Genomic DNA, 20,760 nt, shown 5'->3' on the forward strand with positions numbered 1-20,760 from the left:
TCTAAATGGCTTTTTATTGGTTATTCTTGTCAAATTTCCTACCTAGAATCTTCAGCACAACACTGACTATCAATGCCAAGAAAAGCTACCCTTAATTTACTTCTAATGCAATGAGGAAATTATCCACCCTTATGATTAAATTCAATGTTAGTTATGGATTTTTTAGATACTTGTAATCGAGTGGAGAATTTTTTATTCCCATTTTTAATGTTTAATTCATGAAGAGATTAAATATTATCAATTTTTTAGAATTAGGAGGTTTTTAGTCTTATTCTAAGGATACAATACTATATATGAATTGATTTTCAGCTGTTAAAGCAAAGCTTGCATTGTTGAAATGAATCCCATTTGAGCCCAGTGTACAATTATTTTCAAGTGTTGTTGGATACAGTTTGCTGATTTTTTTTGAGGATTTTCATGCTGAATTTATAAAAGATATTGTTATATAGTTTCTTGGGATATGCTTTCCTTGTTTTCTCATAAGTGTAATAGTGGTCTCACAGAAAGGATAAAAAGTTGTCAACTTCTTCAGAAAAAAATTAAAAGATTCTTATCCATTTTATTTTAAACGTTTGGTAGAATTCATCCATCAAGCCATACTGATTTGAACACATAACTAAACATTTTAAAATGTTTTATTCATTATTATTATCATGTATGTATGAAGTGTGTACAGGGGGAATGCATACATGTCACAGTACACATAAGAACAACTTTCAGGAGTTGGTTCTTTTCATCTGTTGCAGGTTCCAGTGATTGCCCTTAGGGTGTACGGTTTGTATACAAGTCTTTGGCTTGCACTCAAGCCCTTTCTTTTACCAGCCACCTCACCAAGCAGTTGGGCATTGTTTATTATTAATATAATTTATCTACTGTTATGTACATATAATTTGCAGATATTTTTGTTATTTTTGGGTGTAGTGTTAGACTAAGTGCTGTGGTATGATCCCCCATCCCAGTCTACATATTGAAACCTCATCATCAAAACAATTCAAAAGTGAAGCTTTTGGGGGAATGGTGATGAGATCTTGAAAGCCCAATCTTTATGAATGCTACAATACTTTCATAAACAAAGATACTAGAAACATCCTTGTTGGCTTCTTTGCCCTTCTGCTGCATAAAGACAGAAAAATGTGACCATATGTGAAGCATTAAACTGTCACCAGGTATTGCATTTGGTAAAATTGGAATACCTAACTTCCAGAATTGCAATAAAATTGTGTGTGTGTATGTGTGTATGTGTGTGTGTGTGTGTGTGTGTGTGTGTGTGGGTTTGTGTGTGTGTGTTACCCAGTTTAAAAATTTTACAATAACTCAAATGTACAAATATTTCAAGTACATTAAAGTGTCTTCACTGAGTATTTTTATAACTTATCTTTTCTTCATTTTAACTTATCTTCTTTAGCCTAGTTATTTTAAATAGGTAATTTAAATTTTTAAACTGTGATTATGTATTGTGGTATTCTTTCCTTTTGTTTGCAAGTTTTCTCTTTCATCTTACAGATTTCATATAAGTTGGCTATACATTTTGAGTTATGCTTTCTAAGTACATAGAGAGCTGGGGATGGGACTGGAGAGATGGTTTAATCGGTAAAGCCCTTGTTTCACAATTGGGAAGACTAGAGGTCAGGTCCTTAAACCCTACATAAAAGCTGGGTGATAGTGGTATCTTGCATATAGCTCATACAAGGCATAGAAAAGAATTCAAGCTGGCTATTTAGGCAAGCTGAAATTATGACCTCTTGGTTGAGAAAGAAACCCTGCCTCAGTATATAATATAGAAAACAATCAAAGAAGCCAGCCAACATCAACCTTAGGCCTCCACACACATGCCCACAAGTGCACATGAACACACACACAGACACACAGAAACACACACACAGACACACAGAAACACACACACACACACACACACACAGTTTAAAAGGCTGGAAACTGGAGTATAGTGGTTCTATCCCAGTCACTGGAAAATGGAACATGGTGTAAGAACATAGACTTTTACCCTCTTACAATAAAATTTTCCTTTTTCTCTGGTGAAAGCGTAAAGTCTACTTTGTCTTGAAAAATCTGCTTTGTCTGCTATCAGTATAACTACATCATTTTTATGTTTTATGTCACTTTTTCTTATTATTTCTTACTTTTCATGGCAAAAATTCCTAGAAGAAATGCTTTGATTGCTCCATAAAATTTGTTGAGCAGTAATGTATACTGGATACTATTTTATATGGTACTAGTGAGGTCTTTGGAACGCCATAGAATATCTTTTATGGGGGAATATGCTTTCTAGTTAGTGCATCTCTTAAGCTATGATGAACTTTAAAATGATGACTACAGAGAGTAACTAAATAATACTTGTACTGTTTGCTCAATAAGTAAATTAATCTTCTTATAAATATATAACGCAAATACATAAGGATAATGTACCAATTATTTTTGATGAAACAGAACACCTTAAAATAAAGGACCACTACACAGTCTTGCTTATCACCAGGTATAATTTTTGTTTTTCTGGGGAAGGCAGATATTGCCAGATATTTTTAACAAATAGCTGTTGTCATAACTTCAGCAGTTCCATGCCCAAGAAAGGGGTTCTAAATTGTTCTAGAGGAGGAAAGAATTTTGCTGTTTTTGTTGTGCATTTGTTGGTTTGTTTTTTTTATTCACGTAGTGTTTTTTAATATATTATTTAGCTCATTAGGCAGATAAATGTGAGTTTGAGGACCACTTGTACAAGAGGAATACTTTACAAAAGGACAAACTAATGTAATGTTACAGTTAATGATTACACAATCAATGCTTTTTATGAGCAGAATCTCCAAAATCAAATTCTCAGTTTGTTAAGGCTTCTGGTATTTCCTTTGGGGGAAAGGGGTAGAAGACATTTATTTCCATTTCTATATTTCAGAAATACAACATATTACAACTGGAATTTCTGCTCAGAATTTGAAAAGTGTGAATCCATGCATTTTCTTTATTTGTTTTTCCTTGTAATTTTTTCCTTTTCTTGTATTAATTTTTTCCATACACTATATTAAGATGAGGCTTTTTTCCCACCTCTACAACTCCTCTCCCTTTCTTCCACTCTCTGTTTAGAAAACAAACAAAACAAAGAAAAAATAAGAAAGACACATATACACCACAAAACAGAAACCATAATATACAAGCAAAACACCAGTAAGACAGAAACAAAATGCTAAAGAAAGCACTATGTGACCAAAAGTCTACAAAAGTACCATTGAGTCCAGTTTAGGTCAGCCATTTACTGCTGAACATGGGGCCTACACTTAAATGTGGTTTATGTACTCAGTGAGATTCCAGGGAGAAAACTATTCTTCGGCTAGTAGTTGTCAAATGTAGATAGATTCTTGGTTAGGGGTGGGACTGTATGTCTACTTCTCAGTCTGGGTTAACCATCATCTGTGAAAGCCTTGTGCATACTACTAGTCTTGGTCAGTTCATATGTGCATCAGTTCTGTTGTATCTTGAAGATACTGTTTCCTTGGTGGCGTCCATCCACTTTTGCTCCTGCAATCTTCCTGGCATAGTTCTTCCTCAGCATAGCTCTGTGAGCCCTGTGGGAAGAATTCGATAAATACATCTCATTTAGGACTGTGTTCCAAAATCTCTTACTTAATGCATATTGCCCAGATATGGGTCTCTTGTGTTATTCCCCATCTATTGCAAGAATAAGTTCTGATGGTGGCTGAGTGAGAAACTGATCTGTGAGGATAGCAGAAAGTCATTAGAAATCATTTTATTTGTACGTTGGTCTTTTTTAGAAGAACAGTAGCATTTGGTTTTCCCCTAGGTTCTTGGGATATGCAGTTTCCACCATAGGTTCCATTTCATGGAGAGGGTCTTAAATCCAATCAGACATTGGCTGGTTACTTCAACAACTTTTGTGCCACTATTACACCAACATATGATGCATTACAAGCAGGTCACCAATGTATATCAAAAGGATTTGTAAATCTGTTGATGTTTATATTTCTCCTCTGGTAATGTAAAGAATATCTTTTAGTGACATGGACATTAATCAGTAAAGGCACAAGCTATACTTCTCCATGTTCAATTAATTATATAGATGTTTTCTTCACCAATAAGGCCCTACCATCAGTTTGTGAAGAGTAATCTATAGTCTTGGCAACAGTCTGGGTTGTTTGGAGATTCCCATAATGCCGCTTTAGCCAATAACTCAGTTAGATGTAACTCATTTCTGGCACTAGGATTTTTATTTGGTGGAAAGAGATGTCTCTTTCATTATGTGACAATTCTACTTAGTTTACTTTTATATATGTATACATTTTAAGAAGATTCTACTATATGAGGTTTTCACGCGACCCTTCAAATGGTCTTTAATTTTAGCTGTTCCTCTCTGTATTTCTCTCCTTACTGCTCTCTTCCATCCCCTTTCTCTTTTAATCTCCATCCCATCTCTCCATAACTATTCATTCTATTTTCCTTTCCTTGGGAGATCCTACCTTCTCTCCCCAGTTCTTTACTCTAACCATCCTTTGTGGTTGTGTATAGCACACATATTAAAAGCTAATATCCAGGTATTAGAGAAAGCATGCAATATTTGTCTCTGAGTTTGAGTTCATGATTCAGGATGATTTTTCTCTAGCTCCATCTATTTACCTGTGAATGTTCTGATTTTATTTTTTATGGCTGATAATATTTCATTGTATAAATATACACATTTTTATTAGTCATTCATCAATTGATGGACATCTAGACTACTTTCAATTTGTGAATATAATGAATAGAACAGCAATGAACATGGATGAGCATGTATCTCTATAGGAGGACATAGAGGATGTAGAGTCCTTTCAGTATATGCCTGAGTGTGGTATATCTGAGGAACTGCAACACTACTTTGAGTGTTCCCTTTCCACGCATCCTTGACAGAGTGTACTGTCATTTGTTTTATTGAATTTGGCCATTTCTGACAGGTGTATGATGAAATCTCAAAGTAGTTTTGATTTTCATTTCCTTGATGACTAAGAAAGTTGAACCTTTTTTTTTTTAAGCGTTTCTCAGCCACTTGTGTTTATTGAAAATTCTCTGTTTAGACCTGTACCCCATTTTTAAATGGGTTGCTTGTTTTTGTGATGTCATTTTTTTGTTTTGGGGGTGTTGTTTTTGTCATTTATATATTTTAGATATTTACCCTCTATTGGACGTGTAATCAGCAAAGGACTTTTCTCATTCTGTAACCTTCTCCTTTGCACAAATTATAGTTTTCTTTGCCAAACAAAAGATTTTCATGCTGTCTCATTTATTTGCCTGCATGCATAAATATGTGTACAATGTGCATTCCTGGTGCCATGGATCCTCTGGAACTGGAGTCACAGACAGTTATGAGCTGCCATGTGGGTGCTGAGAATTTCACCTGAATCCTCTAGAGGAGCAGCCGGGGCTCTTAATCACTGAGCCATTTCTCCAGTCTCCCTAGGTCTCTTTTATTGATTGTTGTCTCTGGATTTTTTATTTCTCTACTATGGAATCCCAGTAGAGCACATAGTGTATGAAAGTAAGATTTGTGCCTGTTTCATTCATTGTTGTATCCCTGTTCCACAATGCACACCTCATACAAAGTAGGTACTCAATACATATGTATCTATTCAGTAATTTAGTAACAGCAGTAGCACATTACCTAGGAAATACAAGTCCACGACTTACTTGTCAGAGATAAATGTCATAAAACAACATCAACTTGCTCCATATTATCAGTCTGCTTTGCTAAGAACTTAGTTAACAGCTGTGCTTGTTGAGCTCAGTCCATTGTCCGATGGTCATATGAATGATGAGGGCTCCCACTCAAACATTTCTTCAGCCTAGATATAGCTCTGGAACACTAGGCAGCCATGGGGATGTTGTTGACATTTCTAGTTAAATATCTCCAGATACAACATTCAAATTTGTCTCTGTAGATGCTGCCTTTGAGAGTAATCATGAGAAAACGTATAAATAATGTAGTTGATCAATTATATAAAGTCTTTTATTCACTTTGGCTTCCATGATAATACATGTTCAAATTACAAATTACAAATTATGAAAGTTGGCCTATATTTTGTCTTATTTTAAACTAGTATATACTTTCTAATTTGTACTCTCTAGTGGTTTTTTTTGTTCACTTTGCTAATTTTATGTGATTATTTTTCTGCAAGCCACTTTACTACCTTCATGGAATTAAGTATAGATAAAAGAAAAAACTTATCTTCACTTGAAAATGTTTGCTTCTCCATCTTCTATTTTGGTTTGGATCGCCTTCTTCATTGTTCAGTCTACATTTAAGGTTTTCCTTAATGTACTCCTTTCCTTCTTTCTGACTTTCCCATTCCATGCTTATATTACATTATATTACTAGAAATCATGACACAAGGGAAGAGGCTCATAATCCGAATGATTAGATGGACATTTTTCATGCATAGATTTACAGTAATAGGGAAGAACCATAAGGATTAGCAAGTTCCAAAGTAACCATGGAGAAAAGAATGCAAAGGTTGGGTGACAGAGTATAGAAACAGGGCTCTACAAGGCCGGTTCCAGCAGCTTTTATATAAAATGAAATCTAACCCAAAGTAAACAATGGCAGTTTTACACATCTTGTACTCAAGCATGCCCATGATTAGACATAAAAACCACATCATTTTCAGGTAACTATGTCTGAACAAGACCGCAGATAGTATAAGCAAAACAAAAGTATTATACATGATAAAAGACTAGTTGGTTTTTTTAAAAGTAAGCATCCTTCCTTCTTGCCAATTTACTAGATATGTCTGAGGACTTCTTGTAATTTAATTCACATTACTAGACATTTCTGAGGGCTTCTTGCAATTGAATTTTGGCCAATGGAATAGATACATTATACATCATATACATATACATATACATATACACACATACACACATACACATACACATACATATATGATGTCTGTCACATTTGTCCTAGCTCCCAAATCTTCCAATAACTTCCCAAGTTTTACCTTTTTTTCTTTTAAAATAAAATATTTCATATCTTTGAGTGTTTTACAGGCAAGTATGTCTTGTCCTTTCCTTGTGTGCAAGAAAGCTAGAAAGGGGCAACAGATCCCCTGGAAATGAAGTTACAAATGGTTGTAACTCATCCTGTGGGTATGGTGAACTTGAACCCTGGTTCTCTAGAAGAACAACCAGTGCACTTAAACACAGAGCTATCTCTCTCCTGCCCCTCTCTTATTGTTTTGTTTTGGTTTGGCTTTTTGATGACAGGATAATATGATGGAAGAATCCTGAATTTGTAAATAATATCTCCATGGAGGTAATCTCCTGCCTAATCTTCTCCAGACCCTTTATTGAGTCAAGTCGCTGCTGTTTTGCAGTAGGGTTAGTTAAGCTATCCTAGAATACTTGTCCTTCAAATATTTCAAACAACTATCTGTCCTAGTTAGGGTTATTGTTACTGTGATGAAACATCATGACCAAAACAACTTTGGGAGGAAATGGTTCTTTTGGATTATGCTTCTACCTCACAGTTCCTCATCAAAAGAGTCCAGGGCAGGAACTCAAGCAGGGCAGGAACCTGGTAGCAGAGGTTGATGCAGAGGCCATGGAAGAGTGTTTACTGGCTTGTTCCACATGGCTTGTTCAGCCTGCTTTCTTATGGCACCCAGGACCTCCAGCTCAGGGAAGGAATCACTCACAATGGACTCCCTGTAGGAAGCCGCGGCTTGTGCTGGCAGAATCCGCCATTACAAGATGGCGCTGGCATCCGGTGCTCCTCCAAGTAAACAAGTAAACCTCGCATGTGCCGTGGTAAAAGCACGCCAAAGTCACAGCCCATCCCAGGGCGTTTTTGGCGGGTAACGAGTGAGCAGCCAATCAGAGGTGAATACACCACTCCAAGGGTATATAAGCAGTGCTTTTTCTGGGCCTGGGGTCTTCTTCCTCCATTTTGGTTTGGAATAAACGTTTGCTGCGGAAGGATCCTGGTGTGTGTGTCCGCGTGTTTTCCTTGCTGGCGAGGTGGGCGTGTGTCACAACTCCCCATTCAATCACTAAGAAAATGCCCTTCAGGCTTGCCTATAGTCAAATCTTATGGCACATTTTACCCAAATGAGGTTTTCTCCTCTCCAAGTTGGCATAAAGTTAGCCAGCAAGAGGCTGACTTTTCACACAGTCCTGTTGGAGGAATTTCTTAGTGAAAGAATCAGCTGTATCTTATGATTTACAAAATGTTGGTATGCTAAAGTCAGAAGCGGTTTGAAGCATAGCTCTTTGAACTCCTCTTTGACTAGGTGGACTATAAATATTTGCTAGCTTTAGTTTATTTGCTGGTGTTTCCTGTCTAGTTATCCACAGTCACACTTTGATTCCATAGGAATGTAATTTAGGAACCAATTTGAGTAAGTTTCTCCATTGGCACCTAGTAGTCTCTCAAATGAATCAGCAATAAGGCAGAGAAACATAATGTAGAAGAAAGAATAGTATTTGGGTGCTCAATTGCTTTTGTTCCTTTGTTTGCTTTTATGGCTTTTTGCCTTGGGCAAGTCACTTAACACTTCCCTAAGACTCAATTGCCTTAAGTCAGTAGAATGAAGATAATAAGAACATCTTATAGTGCTTTATCTGGTTATTCTGAGAATGAAGGGAGATAATGAGAAAGACACCTTGTGGACATCTTTAAACTATGCAAATGCAAGGCATTATAGTAAACACAGATTGTTATTACTCCTGATTTCATGCCAGTGTAACTCCTCATTGATGTAGATGGGGTTTGGGTGGAGGTAGTGAATTAATGGGAAAGAAAAAAATAAAACACAAGTGGTCATAATGAGTTTTTGCTGCCTGTTCTGAAATACCTGCAATACCTTGCAAAAGTTCATTCAGCTATACATTCTAACTCAGGGTTATAAATTGTTCAGTTTGCTGCACATGAAGGTAGAATGGAGGGCCACAGATGTATAGCAAAGCAAAATGTTTTCCAACTTCTAAGTATCAACTTTGCCCAGGAGAAAACTTTGAGAACATAAAAGGCGTTCTGTCATCCTACCCTACCTACTCTGAAAATCCCACGTGGGAATGATGTCTGGGAATTTGCTTTATTAATTTCACAGATGATGTTGATGGAAGGTGACACATGATCCAGATGAACATATAATTTACAGTCCTTCAAGATGATCTGTTCTTTAGAAGGCCTGCCTCTGATGGGTTCTTGATTATGTCAGGATTATTTTCTAGCTGGATACAAAAGCTACTACTTAGGTTTTTAAACGGAGCTTTCCTTCTCTCCCGAATGCTTCAGTACAAGAGGCAACACTTTGTGAATCTTCACAGTATTAGCATATGAGAGTGTCTTTAAATTGTATTAGTTTTAATTATGTGTAGGTGTGTGTGTCTGTGTGTGTTTGTGTGTAGGTATGCATATGTAAGTGCTAGTGGTTGTAGAGGCCAGAGATGTAGAATATCCTGGAGCTGGAGTTACAGATGAATGTAAGCTACACGACATGGGTGATGGGAACAAAACCTGGATCTGCTGTAAGATCCATCTCTCCAGCCCATGTGTTTTTAATTTTAAAAAATAATACTCAAAGGAAAGAAAAATACAATAGGATTATCTGGAAATCTACACAAAAGGTCAAAGGTTATGAACTAGCCAACATGTTTGGAAGAATTTATTTTTCACTCAGTTCATATGTACCAAGCCAAAGAGAACACTTTAAAGTGTTGTTTGCAACTTAGAACAATTCCTGTGGGCACTGTTATGTCCATTCTGAAAATAGACACCCATCATATTACTAGTTAGAATAGGTTTCTTATCTTAAGTAGACTTAGGTTTACTTCGGCTGTTGATTTCACCCCTGAAGAAAAAAATTCTGCCAAATATGCTAGCTTCTTGTTCATAACAACATGCAATTTACCCATAGGATCTCTCACACTCTGTGCTGGCTTGTGGACTCTTCCCCAGTGGCTCCAGTGTACCTGATAATAGAGGAATTTTTTTCTCTAAACAACTTTTCTTTATTATATTGTTTACAAAACTGTTTTGAGACATAATTATAAATTTATACAGTTTATAAAGTGCATAATAAATGGATCTTACTGTTCTCACATCTCTGCATACATGACAATGATCAATGTCTATGCATTTTATTACTCCAGAAACAAATGCTATACTTCTCAGGTGTCCTCCCAATCCCTTACAATGCTAGCCATCAGAAATTTCCTTATACCTTTGTTCATTTACCTATTCTGATAACTTCATATACATGGAATTATGAAATAAGTGATTTTTAGTGACTCATTTCTTTTATTTAGCACATATTTTAAGGCTTATCTATGTTTCTGTGTGCTCTCGTGCTTCATTTTATATGCATATATCATATTACCTGCATATAAAATATTTATTAATTATAATAAATCAATTATTGTCATCTTAGCTGCATTATAGATTTCACTGCAAGTTCTCTATATATAATGATTTGTTCATATTCCTCCTCCATTCAATGTTCCTTGCCTTTCCCTTTCAATCTCTTCCCTCATTGTCCTTCTCTTGCTTTCAAGTCATATAAGAATCGGTGCAATGCTTATCTTTCTGACTCTGGCATATTTCATTTAATTATTTCCATTTATTTTTCTGTAAATGACATGATCATAATGTAATTATTCTTTATGGATGAATAGCACTCTCATGAATACACTACATTTCTTTTATCAATTCCTCTATTGACAGGCACCTAGGCTGAGACTATGTTTTGACTTTTGTAAAGAGTGTGCCAATAAACACGGGTGTACAGGTGTCTCTGTTATATTCTAACTTTTTATTTGGTTGTATATTCAGGCATGAGATAGCTAGATTGCACAATAGTTTATTCTAGTTTTGTTTAGTTTTGTTATGTTTTTTGTGAGGAATCTCCACACTGTTTTCCAGAGTGGTTGGTGTATTTTATATCCATGCCAACAAAGTAGAAGGTTTATTTTCTCCAATTTTGCCAGCATTCTTTTTTATTTTCATAACAATTCTGACTGCTTTGACACAGACTTTCAATGTAGCTTGGTTTGCATTTCTCTCATGCCCAAGGCTATTGTACATTTTTCATATATGTCTGTCTGTTTAGATGTGTTGCCCATTATTGATGGAATTGCTTATTTTGCCAGCATTTTAGTTCTTTATATATCCTGGATAGTAGTCCTTTGTCAGATAAATAATTGATAAAATATTCTGCTATTCTATAAGTTGTATTTTTGCTATGACAATCATCTCCTTTTCTTCTAAGAAGCCTCTGAATTTTATACAACCCTAATTTGCCAATTTTTGTTTTACTTTTTCAAGTCCTATCTAAGACTTGCCTGATACAATAACTCCAAGTGTTTCTTATATGTATTGTCCTGGTAATTTCAACATTTCAGATCTTACATTAAGGTTTTCATCCATTCTGAGTTGAGTATAGGGTTAGAGATTGCAATCTAGCTTCAGACATATTCATGGGAGGACAATCCAGCTACCATACCATTATTTTTTAAAGATACTGGAGGCTGTCTTTGTCCAGAATTACATGGCTTTAACTATCTGTGTGGGGCTATTTATAGGTCTTCTATTCCCTCCAACTACAATGTTTTTTGGGTACTCTAGTTCTGTAGTAATTCAAACCAGGTATTGTGATGTCCATGTCACTGCTCTTTCTGATGTGGATTGCTTGGGTTATTTTGAGACCTTTGTGCTTTCACATGAGTATTAGAATTTGTATTTTATTTTTTGTGTATTTATGTGAATTTTGATTGTAATTGTATTCGATCTGTATATTTCTTTAGGTTTTATTATCTAAAGAAATTTCACTATATTAATTCTGCAGTCCATGAAAGTGAGAGGTCTTTCTATATTCTAGTTGTGTCTTTGTTTTCTCTCTTTAGTATTTTAAAGTATATGCCTACAGGCAGAATGGCTGAATCATATGGTAAGTGTGTTTACAGATTTGAAGAACTGTCAGACTGCACTCTAAAGTGCTTTCATTATCTTTCATTCCTACCTCTAGCATACGGGGGACCCACTGTCAGCACTGATTGTTTAAACTTTTTTATATTATAGATAATCTGGTGAATATAAAGTGGCATTGTGATGTGGGTATAATTCATATTTATCTGATGACTGCTATTTAGACCTTTTCATGTTTTTATTGGACACTTATATTTCTTCTTTACAAAAATAGCTAGTAAGGGAGGGTCTAATTGGGCTTTTATTACTGGGTTCTAAGTACCCTTTAGATATTGCAGATAAAAGTTTCCTATGAGATATATAATTTATTTATTTATTTTTCTTTTTTTATTTTTTAAATAATTTATTTATTTTTTCTCAAATCGTAATTCATTCACACAGGGGTTATAAACACAGAAAGGCAGGATGTGGGGAAGGGGATGACACTGGAGTGTGGGTGTTCAGGAGGAATTCAGATATCTTCTAGAACCGGTTATCAGCTGGGTGAAGGTTAAGGGGACAGGTCACTATTACTCTGCCTATGACTCACTTGTCCTTATCTAAGCTGGTATTCTCTGCCAAGGCTACCTATATACAAGGTCTATGACTACCTGGGCTGCTAAATTTCCACAAAAGCTGCCTGTTTACAATAGCTTATAGCTATCTGTTTCAATGTTTTTCCACAGAGACCAAAGACTTGGTGTTAGTATACATGTATGACAGGCCTATTGTTGATTTTAGGCCTATGGCTCATTTTAGGCCTTCAGTGTGTAAGCAGGGCTTCCCCTGACATCTCCTCCCTTCTCTAAGTATAGAAGAGCTGTGGCAATTCTAATCTTGTGAAGGCGGGGATAGAGGCCTGACCTCCAGTAATTGAAGGGGACTTTGTAATGGCTTCCGTCCCCCTGTTGTTGTCCAGTGAGGCATGAGGGCCATACCCGTCCCGATGTCTTTTTCCTGGAGAGGGGATACTTTTGACATCAACCCCTATGCAGTCAGGCTTGTCCCTCAGGGAACCCAGAGAGATATTTTTATCTTTTATTTATATTCCCTTGCAGTGCTTAGCCTCGCAGCCTAAGCAAGAATTCAGATCGCCTGTCAGAGGGGGTTCTGGGTGGCCCCTCTCTGCTTGGTCTAGGGGCAGAAGTCCCCCCTTTTAGGATGGGTGGAGATGGGTTTTGGAAACACCCTGTATAAAGTAACAACCTCATCTTGAGTCTCGTGGTCCTCCATAGCTAACTTATGATTATATATCTGAATAGGTTTTGCTACCAAATTATTTATCTGTTGTTTCACAGAGTTAGTCAGCCTATTTGAGGCCCAGAGACCAGAAGAAATAAGCAAAAAGAACCCAAATAATGGTCCCAAGATGGGAGGAAGTAGGGTTGACAACCTTGGAGAGGCTGAAAACCAATTCTTGTACCAGCATTCATCTGTCTCTTCATCTGTCTGATTTTTCTCAGGGCCTTCACTGACCTATTTCATGCTCTCTTTAACCCTCCCTGTCTTGTCTATGTAAAGGCAACATTCTTCTTTAAGGGCTGTACACAGTCAAGAGCTCTACACAGCCTTTTCTATTGTAATAGAGTAAATCAAGTCCAATACGGATCTTTGTGGGTTTTGGAGGTCGCTTCAGACAGCGAAACAAGGGATTTCTTCAGATTAGTGATGTCAGTCTCTAGCTGTTTGATGTTCTTGTCAGTGGCCCTTCAATGGTCTGAGTAGTGTAAGTTCTGAGGCCAGCATCTGGATTAGAACTTCTAACAGCAGACATCACGGGCGATTCATTTTTACCTGGAAAGGAAAATGAAGGCAATTCTCAGGGAGATTTCCCTTCCCTGGATGTAAATTGTTATTCATCGTATTTATGGTTGGGCCTGGCTGTGTGGGGGTATCTATTTATTTCATTAATCTTTTTGGTAGCCGGTTAGCTGTGCTTTCTGTGGTATCAAACAGGCATATCAATCCACAGCCCCATAAGGGAACTAGGTCTGGGCCATTCCCTTTAAGGGTAAGAGGGTCCTTCCTCATATCTGTGGCACAGTTTTTGTTGGTCTTGGTGGTGCCAGAGGCAGTCAGCAGCAGATTTGCCATGAGCTTTCAGCTTTAGAGAGATAAAAGTGAACAAGGCATGATGGAGAATATTTCAGGGAAACTCCTTCTGGAGGGATACTGTTCTCCCTCTTTTGTTTTTAAAGCCAATTTTTCAGAGTTCTTGTAAAATCAGGGCAGAAATGCCAACAGTCACTCCTTCCACACTCAGAGAGTCATGAAGACCCTATTTAAAGAAATATAAATCTATATTAATAATCTTTTATCAAAGGACTGTTATAGCACAGCCGAAAACTAATCAGACTATATAATATATCAATTAGTAATAGCTTCTTCTACTTTTTGTGAGATTACTTCTCTTTTGTCAATTAATTGTTGAGAAAAATTAGGATTTACATCTCTCTTGAGAATATTAAACAGAGACTTAAATTCTTTTGTGGAGAGCTTAAAATAAGATCTTAGCCAATTAGCACCTCCTAGAAACTTTTGAAAATAATTTGAAACAAGTAAACTCTCTCTCTCTTTTTCAGACACTTTATCTGTTTTTTTAATTAGATATTTTATGTATTTACCTTTCAATGTTATCTCCTCTCCCATTCTCCCCCAAAACTCCTTATCCCATACCTCCTCCTCCTATTTTTATGAGGGTGTGCTCCAAACATCCTCCGAGTCCCATCTCCCTGCTCTCTAATTCCCCAACACTAGGGAATCCAAACATTCGGGGACCAGGGCCCTCGATTTCCACTGATGTCTGACAAGGTCACCCTCAATTACCTACACAGGTGGAGACATGAGTCACCACCTGTGTGCCCTCTGGCTGGAGGTTTAGACTTTGGGAGCTCTGGTTGAATCTTTTGATACTCCTTCTAGAAAGGACCAAAGCACCCACACTGGTCTTCCTTCTTCTTCTTGAGTTTCATGTGGTCTATGCGTTGTGTCTTAGGTATTGTGAGCTTTTGAGCTAATATCCAATCATCAGTGAGTGCATACCACGTATGTTCTTTTGAGATTGGGTCACCTCACTCAAGGTGATATTTTCCAGCTCCATCCATTTGCCTACAAATTTCATGAACTCATTGTTTTTAATAGCTGAGTAGTACTCCATTGTATAACTGTACCACATTTTCTGCACCCATTCTTCTGTTGAAGGACATCTGGGTTCTTTCCAACTTCTGGCTATTATAAATAAGGCTGCTATGAACATAGTGGAGCATATGTCCCTGTTGTATGTTGAAACATCTTTTGGGTATATGCCCAGGAGTGGTATAGCTGGGTCCTCAGGTAACACTATGTTCAATTTTCTGAGATACCGCCAGACTGCTTTCCATAGTGGTTGTACCAGTTTACAATCCCACCAACAGTGGAGGAGTGTTCCTCTTTCTCCACATCCTCGCCAACATCTGCTGACACCAGTGTTTTTTATCTTAGCCATTCTGACTGATGTGAGGTGGAATCTCAGTGTTGAAAACAACATTTGCATTTCCCTGATGACTAGGGATGCTGAACACTTCTTTAGGTGCTTCTCAACCATTCAAGCTTTGTCAGTTGAGAATTCTTTGTTCAGCTCTGAGCTCCATTTTTTAATAGGATTCTTTGGTTGTCTAGAGTCTAATTTCTTCAGTTCTTTGTATACCTTGGATATTAGCCCTTTATCAGATGTAGGGTTGGTGAAGATCTTTTCCCAATCTGTTTGTTGCTGCTTTGTCCTATTGACTGTGTCCTTTGCTTTACAGAAGCTTTGCAGTGTTATGAGGTCCCATTTGTCAATTCTTGGTCTTAGAGTGCAAGCCATTGGTGTTCTTTTCAGGAACTTTTCTCCTGTGCCCATGTGTTCCAGGCTTTTCCCCAGTTTCTCTTCTATTAGTTTCAGTGTAGATGGTTTTAGGTGGAGGTCCTTGATCCACTTGGAATTGAGCTTTGTACAGGGAGATAAGTATGGATCAATTTGCATTCTTCTACATGCTGATCTCCAGTTGGACCAGCACCATTTGTTGAAAATGCTGTCTTTTTTCCACTCGATGGTTTTAGCTCCTTTGTTAAAGATCAAGTGATCATAGGTATGGGGTTTCATTTCTGGGTCTTCTGTTCTATTCCATTGATCCTCCCGCTTGTCTCTGTTCCAATACCACAGAGTTTTTGCCACTATTGCTTTGTAGTACAGCTTGAAGTCAGGGATGGTGATTCCCCCAGAAGTTCTTTTATTGCTGAGAGTAGTTTTAGCTATCCTGGTTTTTTTTTGTTATTCCAAATGAATTTTAAGATTGCTCTTTCTGTCTCTGTGAAGAATTGAGTGGGAATTTTGATGGGGATTGCATTAAATCTGTAAGATGGCTTTTGGCAAAATAGCCATTTTTACTATATTAATCCTTCCAATCCATGAACATGGGAGATCTTTCCATCTTCTGAAATCTGCTTCGATTTCTTTCTTCAGGGGCTTGAAGTTCTTGTCATACAAGTCTTTTACTTGCTTGGTTAGGTTCACACCAAGGTATTTTATATTATCTATGACTATTGTGAAGGGTGTCATTTCCATAATTTCTTTCTCAGCCAGTTTATCTTTCAAGTAGAGGAAGGCTACTGATTTGCTTGAGTTAATTTTATATCCATTCACTTTGCTAAAGTTGTTTATCAGGTTTAGGAATTCTCTGGTGGAAGATTTGGGGTCACTTAAGTATACAATCATATCATCTGCAAATAGTGAGCTTTTGACTTCTTCCTTTCCAATTTGTATCCCTTTGACCTCCTTGTGTTGCCTAATTGCTCTGGCTAAGACTTCCAGTACTATATTGAATAAGTAGTGGGAGAGTGGGCAGCCTTGCCTAGTCCCTGATATTAGTGGGGTTGCTTCAAGTTTCTCTCCATGTAGTTTGATGCTGGCTACTGGTTTGCTGTATATTGCTTTTACTATGTTTAGGTATGGACCTTGAACTCCTGACCTTTTCATGACTTTTATCATGAAGGGGTGTTGAATTTTGTCAAATGTTTTCTCAGCATTTAGTGATATGATCATGTGGTTTTTTTCTTTGAGTTTGTTTATATAGTGGATTACATTGATGGACTTCCATATATTGAACCAACCTTGTATTCCTGGGATAAAGCCTACTTGATAGTGATGGATAATTGTTTTGATGTGTTCTTGGATTCAGTTTACTAGAATTTTATTGAGTAATTTTGCATCAATGTTCATAAGGGAGATTGGTCTGAAGTTCTCTTTCTTTGTTGGGTCTTTGTGTGGTTTATGTATGAGTGTAATTGTGGCTTCATAGAATGAATTGGATAGTGTTCTTTCTGTTCTATTTTGTGGAATAGTTTGAAGAAAATTGGTATTAGGTCTTCCTTGAAGGTCTGATAGAATTCTGCGCTAAAACTGTCTGGTCCTGGACTTTTCTTTGTGGGGAGATTTTTAATGACTGCTTCTATTTCTTTTGGGGTTATGGGACTGTTTAGATGGTTTATCTGATCCTGGTTTAACATTGGTAACTGGTATTTGTCTAGAAAATTGTCCATTTCGTCCAGATTTTCCAATTTTGTTGAGTATAGGCTTTTGTAGTAGGATCTGATGATTTTTTGTATTTCCTTGGTTTCTGTTGTTATGTCTCCCTTTTCAGTTTCGATTTTATTAATTTGGATACTGTCTCTCTACCCTCTGATTAGTCTACCTAAGGGTTTATCTATCTTGTTGATTTTTTCAAAGAACCAGCTCCTGATTTTATTGATTCTTTGTGTAGTTCTTTTTGTTTCTATTTGTTTGATTTCAGCCCTGAGTTTGATTATTTCCTGCCTTCTACTCCTATTGGATGTATTAGCTTGTTGTTCTGAGGCTTTCAGGTGCGTTGTCAAGCTGCTAGTGTATGCTCCCTCCAGTTTCTTTTTGTAGGCACTTAGGGCTAAGAATTTTCCTCTTAGTACTGCTTTCATTGTATCCCATAGGTTTTGGTATCATGTGTCATCACTTTCATTAAATTCTAAAAAGTTTTTAATTTCTTTCTTTATTTCTTCCCTGACCAGATTATCAAGGAGTAGGGTGTTGTTCAGTTTCCATGTGAATGTGGGCTTTCCACGGTCTTTGTCATTTTTGAAGACCAGCCTTAGACCATGGTGATCTGATAGGATGCAGGGGATTATTTCAATTTTTTTTGTATCTGTTGAGGCCTGTCTTGTGCCCAATTATATGGTCTATTTTGGAGAAGGTACCATGAGGTGCTGAGAAAAAGGTATATTCTTTTGCTTTAGGGTGAAATGTTCTATAGATATTTGTTAAGTCCATCTGGTTCATAACTTCTGTTAGTTTCACTGTATCTCTATTTAGTTTCTGTTTCCATGATCTATCCATGGCTGAGAGTGGGGTGTTGAAGTCTCCCACTATTATTGTGTGAGGTGCAATGTGTGCTTTGAGCTTTAGTAAGGTTTCTTTTATGAAAGTGGGTGCTCTTGTATTTGGCACATAGATATTCAGAATTGAAAGTTCATGTTGGTTGACTTTTCCTTTGACAAGTATGAAATGTCCTTCCTTATCCTTTTTGAAGCTTTAAGTTGAAAGTCGATTTTATTCAATATTAGAATGGCTACTCCAGCTTGTTTCTTAGGGCCATTTGCTTGAAAAATTAGTTTCCAACCTTTTAAGCTAAGGTAGTGTCTGTCTTTGTCACTGAGGTGGGTTTGCTGTAAGCAGTAAAAAGCTGGGTCCTGTTTGCATATCCAGTCTGTTAGCCTATGCCTTTTTATTGGGGAATTGAGACCATTAATGTTAAGAGATATTAAGGAGAGGGTGTTGTAGCTTCCTATCATTTTTGCTAATAGTGGAGATATTGATTGTGTTGTTATCTTCTTTTGGGTTTGACGGAAGAGGATTATTTTCTTGCTCTTTTTAGGGTATGATTGCCCTCCTTGTATTGGAGCTTTTCTGCTATTAGTAGTGCTGGATTTGTGGAAAGATACTGTGTAAATTCGGTTTTGTTGTGGAATATCTTGGTTTCTCTGTCTACGGGAATTGAGAGTTTTGCTGGATATAGTAGCCTGGGCTGTCATTTATGCTCTCTTAGGGTCTGTATGACATTTGTCCAGGATTTTCTGGCTTTTATAGTATCTGGTGAGAAGTCAGGTGTAATTCTGATAGGTTTGCCTTTATATGTTACTTGGACTTTTTCCCTTACTGCTTTTAAAATTTTTTCTTTGTTTTGTGCGTTTTGTGTCTTGATTATTATGTGATGGGAGGTATTTCTTTTTTGATCTAGTCTATTTGATGTTCTGTAGGCTTCTTGTATGATTATGGGTATCGCATACCTTAGGTTAGGGAAGTTTTCTTCTGTAATTTTGTTGAAGATATTTATTGGCCCTTTAAGTTGCGAATCTTCACTGTCTTCTATAACTATTATCCTTAGGTTTGATCTTCTCATTGTGTCCTGGATTTCCTGGATGTTTTGTGTCAAGAACTTTTTGCATTTTGCATTTTCTTTGACAGTTGTGTCAATATTTTCTATGGTATCTTCTGCACCTGAGATTCTTTCTTCTATCTCTTGTATTCTGTTGGAGATGCTTGTGTCTATGACTCCTGATTTCTTTCTTAGGTTTTCTATCTCCAGGGTAGTCTCCCTTTGTGATTTCTTTATTTTTTCTACTTCCATTTTTATGTTCCTGGTTGGTTTTGTTCAATTCCTTCACCTGTTTGTGTTTTCTTGTAATTCTTTAAGGGATTTTGTGTTTCTTTAAGGGCTTCTTCCTGTTTACCTGTGTTCTCCTCAAGTTTTTTGATAGTGTTATTTATGTCCTTCTTAAAGTCCTCTATCATCATCATTAGAAGTGATTTTAGATCTGGTCCTTGCTTTCCTGGTGATATGGGGAGTTCAGGACTTTCTAATGTGGGAGAACTAGGTTCAGATGATGGCAAGTACCTTGGGTTGCTGGTGCTTGTGTTCTTGCGCTTGCCTTTCGCCATCTCGATCTCCTTTGTTCTATCTATGCTGTTTCTGACTAGAGCCTGTCTTTTCTATTATCTAGATTGTGTCAGAACTGTTTGGGATGGGTTTTGCTGCTGGGGTTAGAGCTGAGGCCCAAGATCTGCTGAGTGCTCAGGTGGAAACTGGACGGGGCCTGTGCTCCGGGCCAGGAGTGAATTCCTGGGTCCCAGTGGGTCCGGGTTACTCCCTGTTTGGGGCAAGTGTTGCTGTTTCCTTACCTGTGATGCTGCCTGAGTTAAAGCTCCTGGGAGGCCCTCTTTCTCTCGGTTTTCTGAGGTTGGGAACAGAGCTGCCGCCTGAGACCTGCTCTATGCTCAGGCCCAGACCAGAAGTCTTTGAGATATATAATTTATAAGGTACTCTGCCATCCTCTGAGTATAGTCTTACTTTCTTCATAGCATCCTTTGGAGCCTGAATGTTTCCAATTTTCACATTATTTACTTGATCTATATGTTTCTCTTGTTGCTGGTTTTAATGCCATATTATGCCTAATATAAAATTATTCATGTCTAAGTTTCCTTCCAATAATTTTATAGCTCTAAATCAAATATATATATGTTACAAACATATATATACATATCATATATATATGTATATGTATGCACATTTACAAACATATAAATTCTCTGTATATATACATATATACATATATATGTATATAAACAGAATATATTGAAATCACAGTTTAAATTTTTTTGGGTGTGCATTATTCAGTGTGTATCTCAACACCATTTTTTTGAAGTCTACTTTTCCTCTTTTGAACCATATTGCCATTCTTTAGGGAAATCAGATAAT

Source organism: Grammomys surdaster, unplaced genomic scaffold (assembly GCF_004785775.1).
Source record: "Grammomys surdaster isolate TR1022 unplaced genomic scaffold, NIH_TR_1.0 217, whole genome shotgun sequence".
NCBI lineage: Eukaryota > Metazoa > Chordata > Mammalia > Rodentia > Muridae > Grammomys > Grammomys surdaster.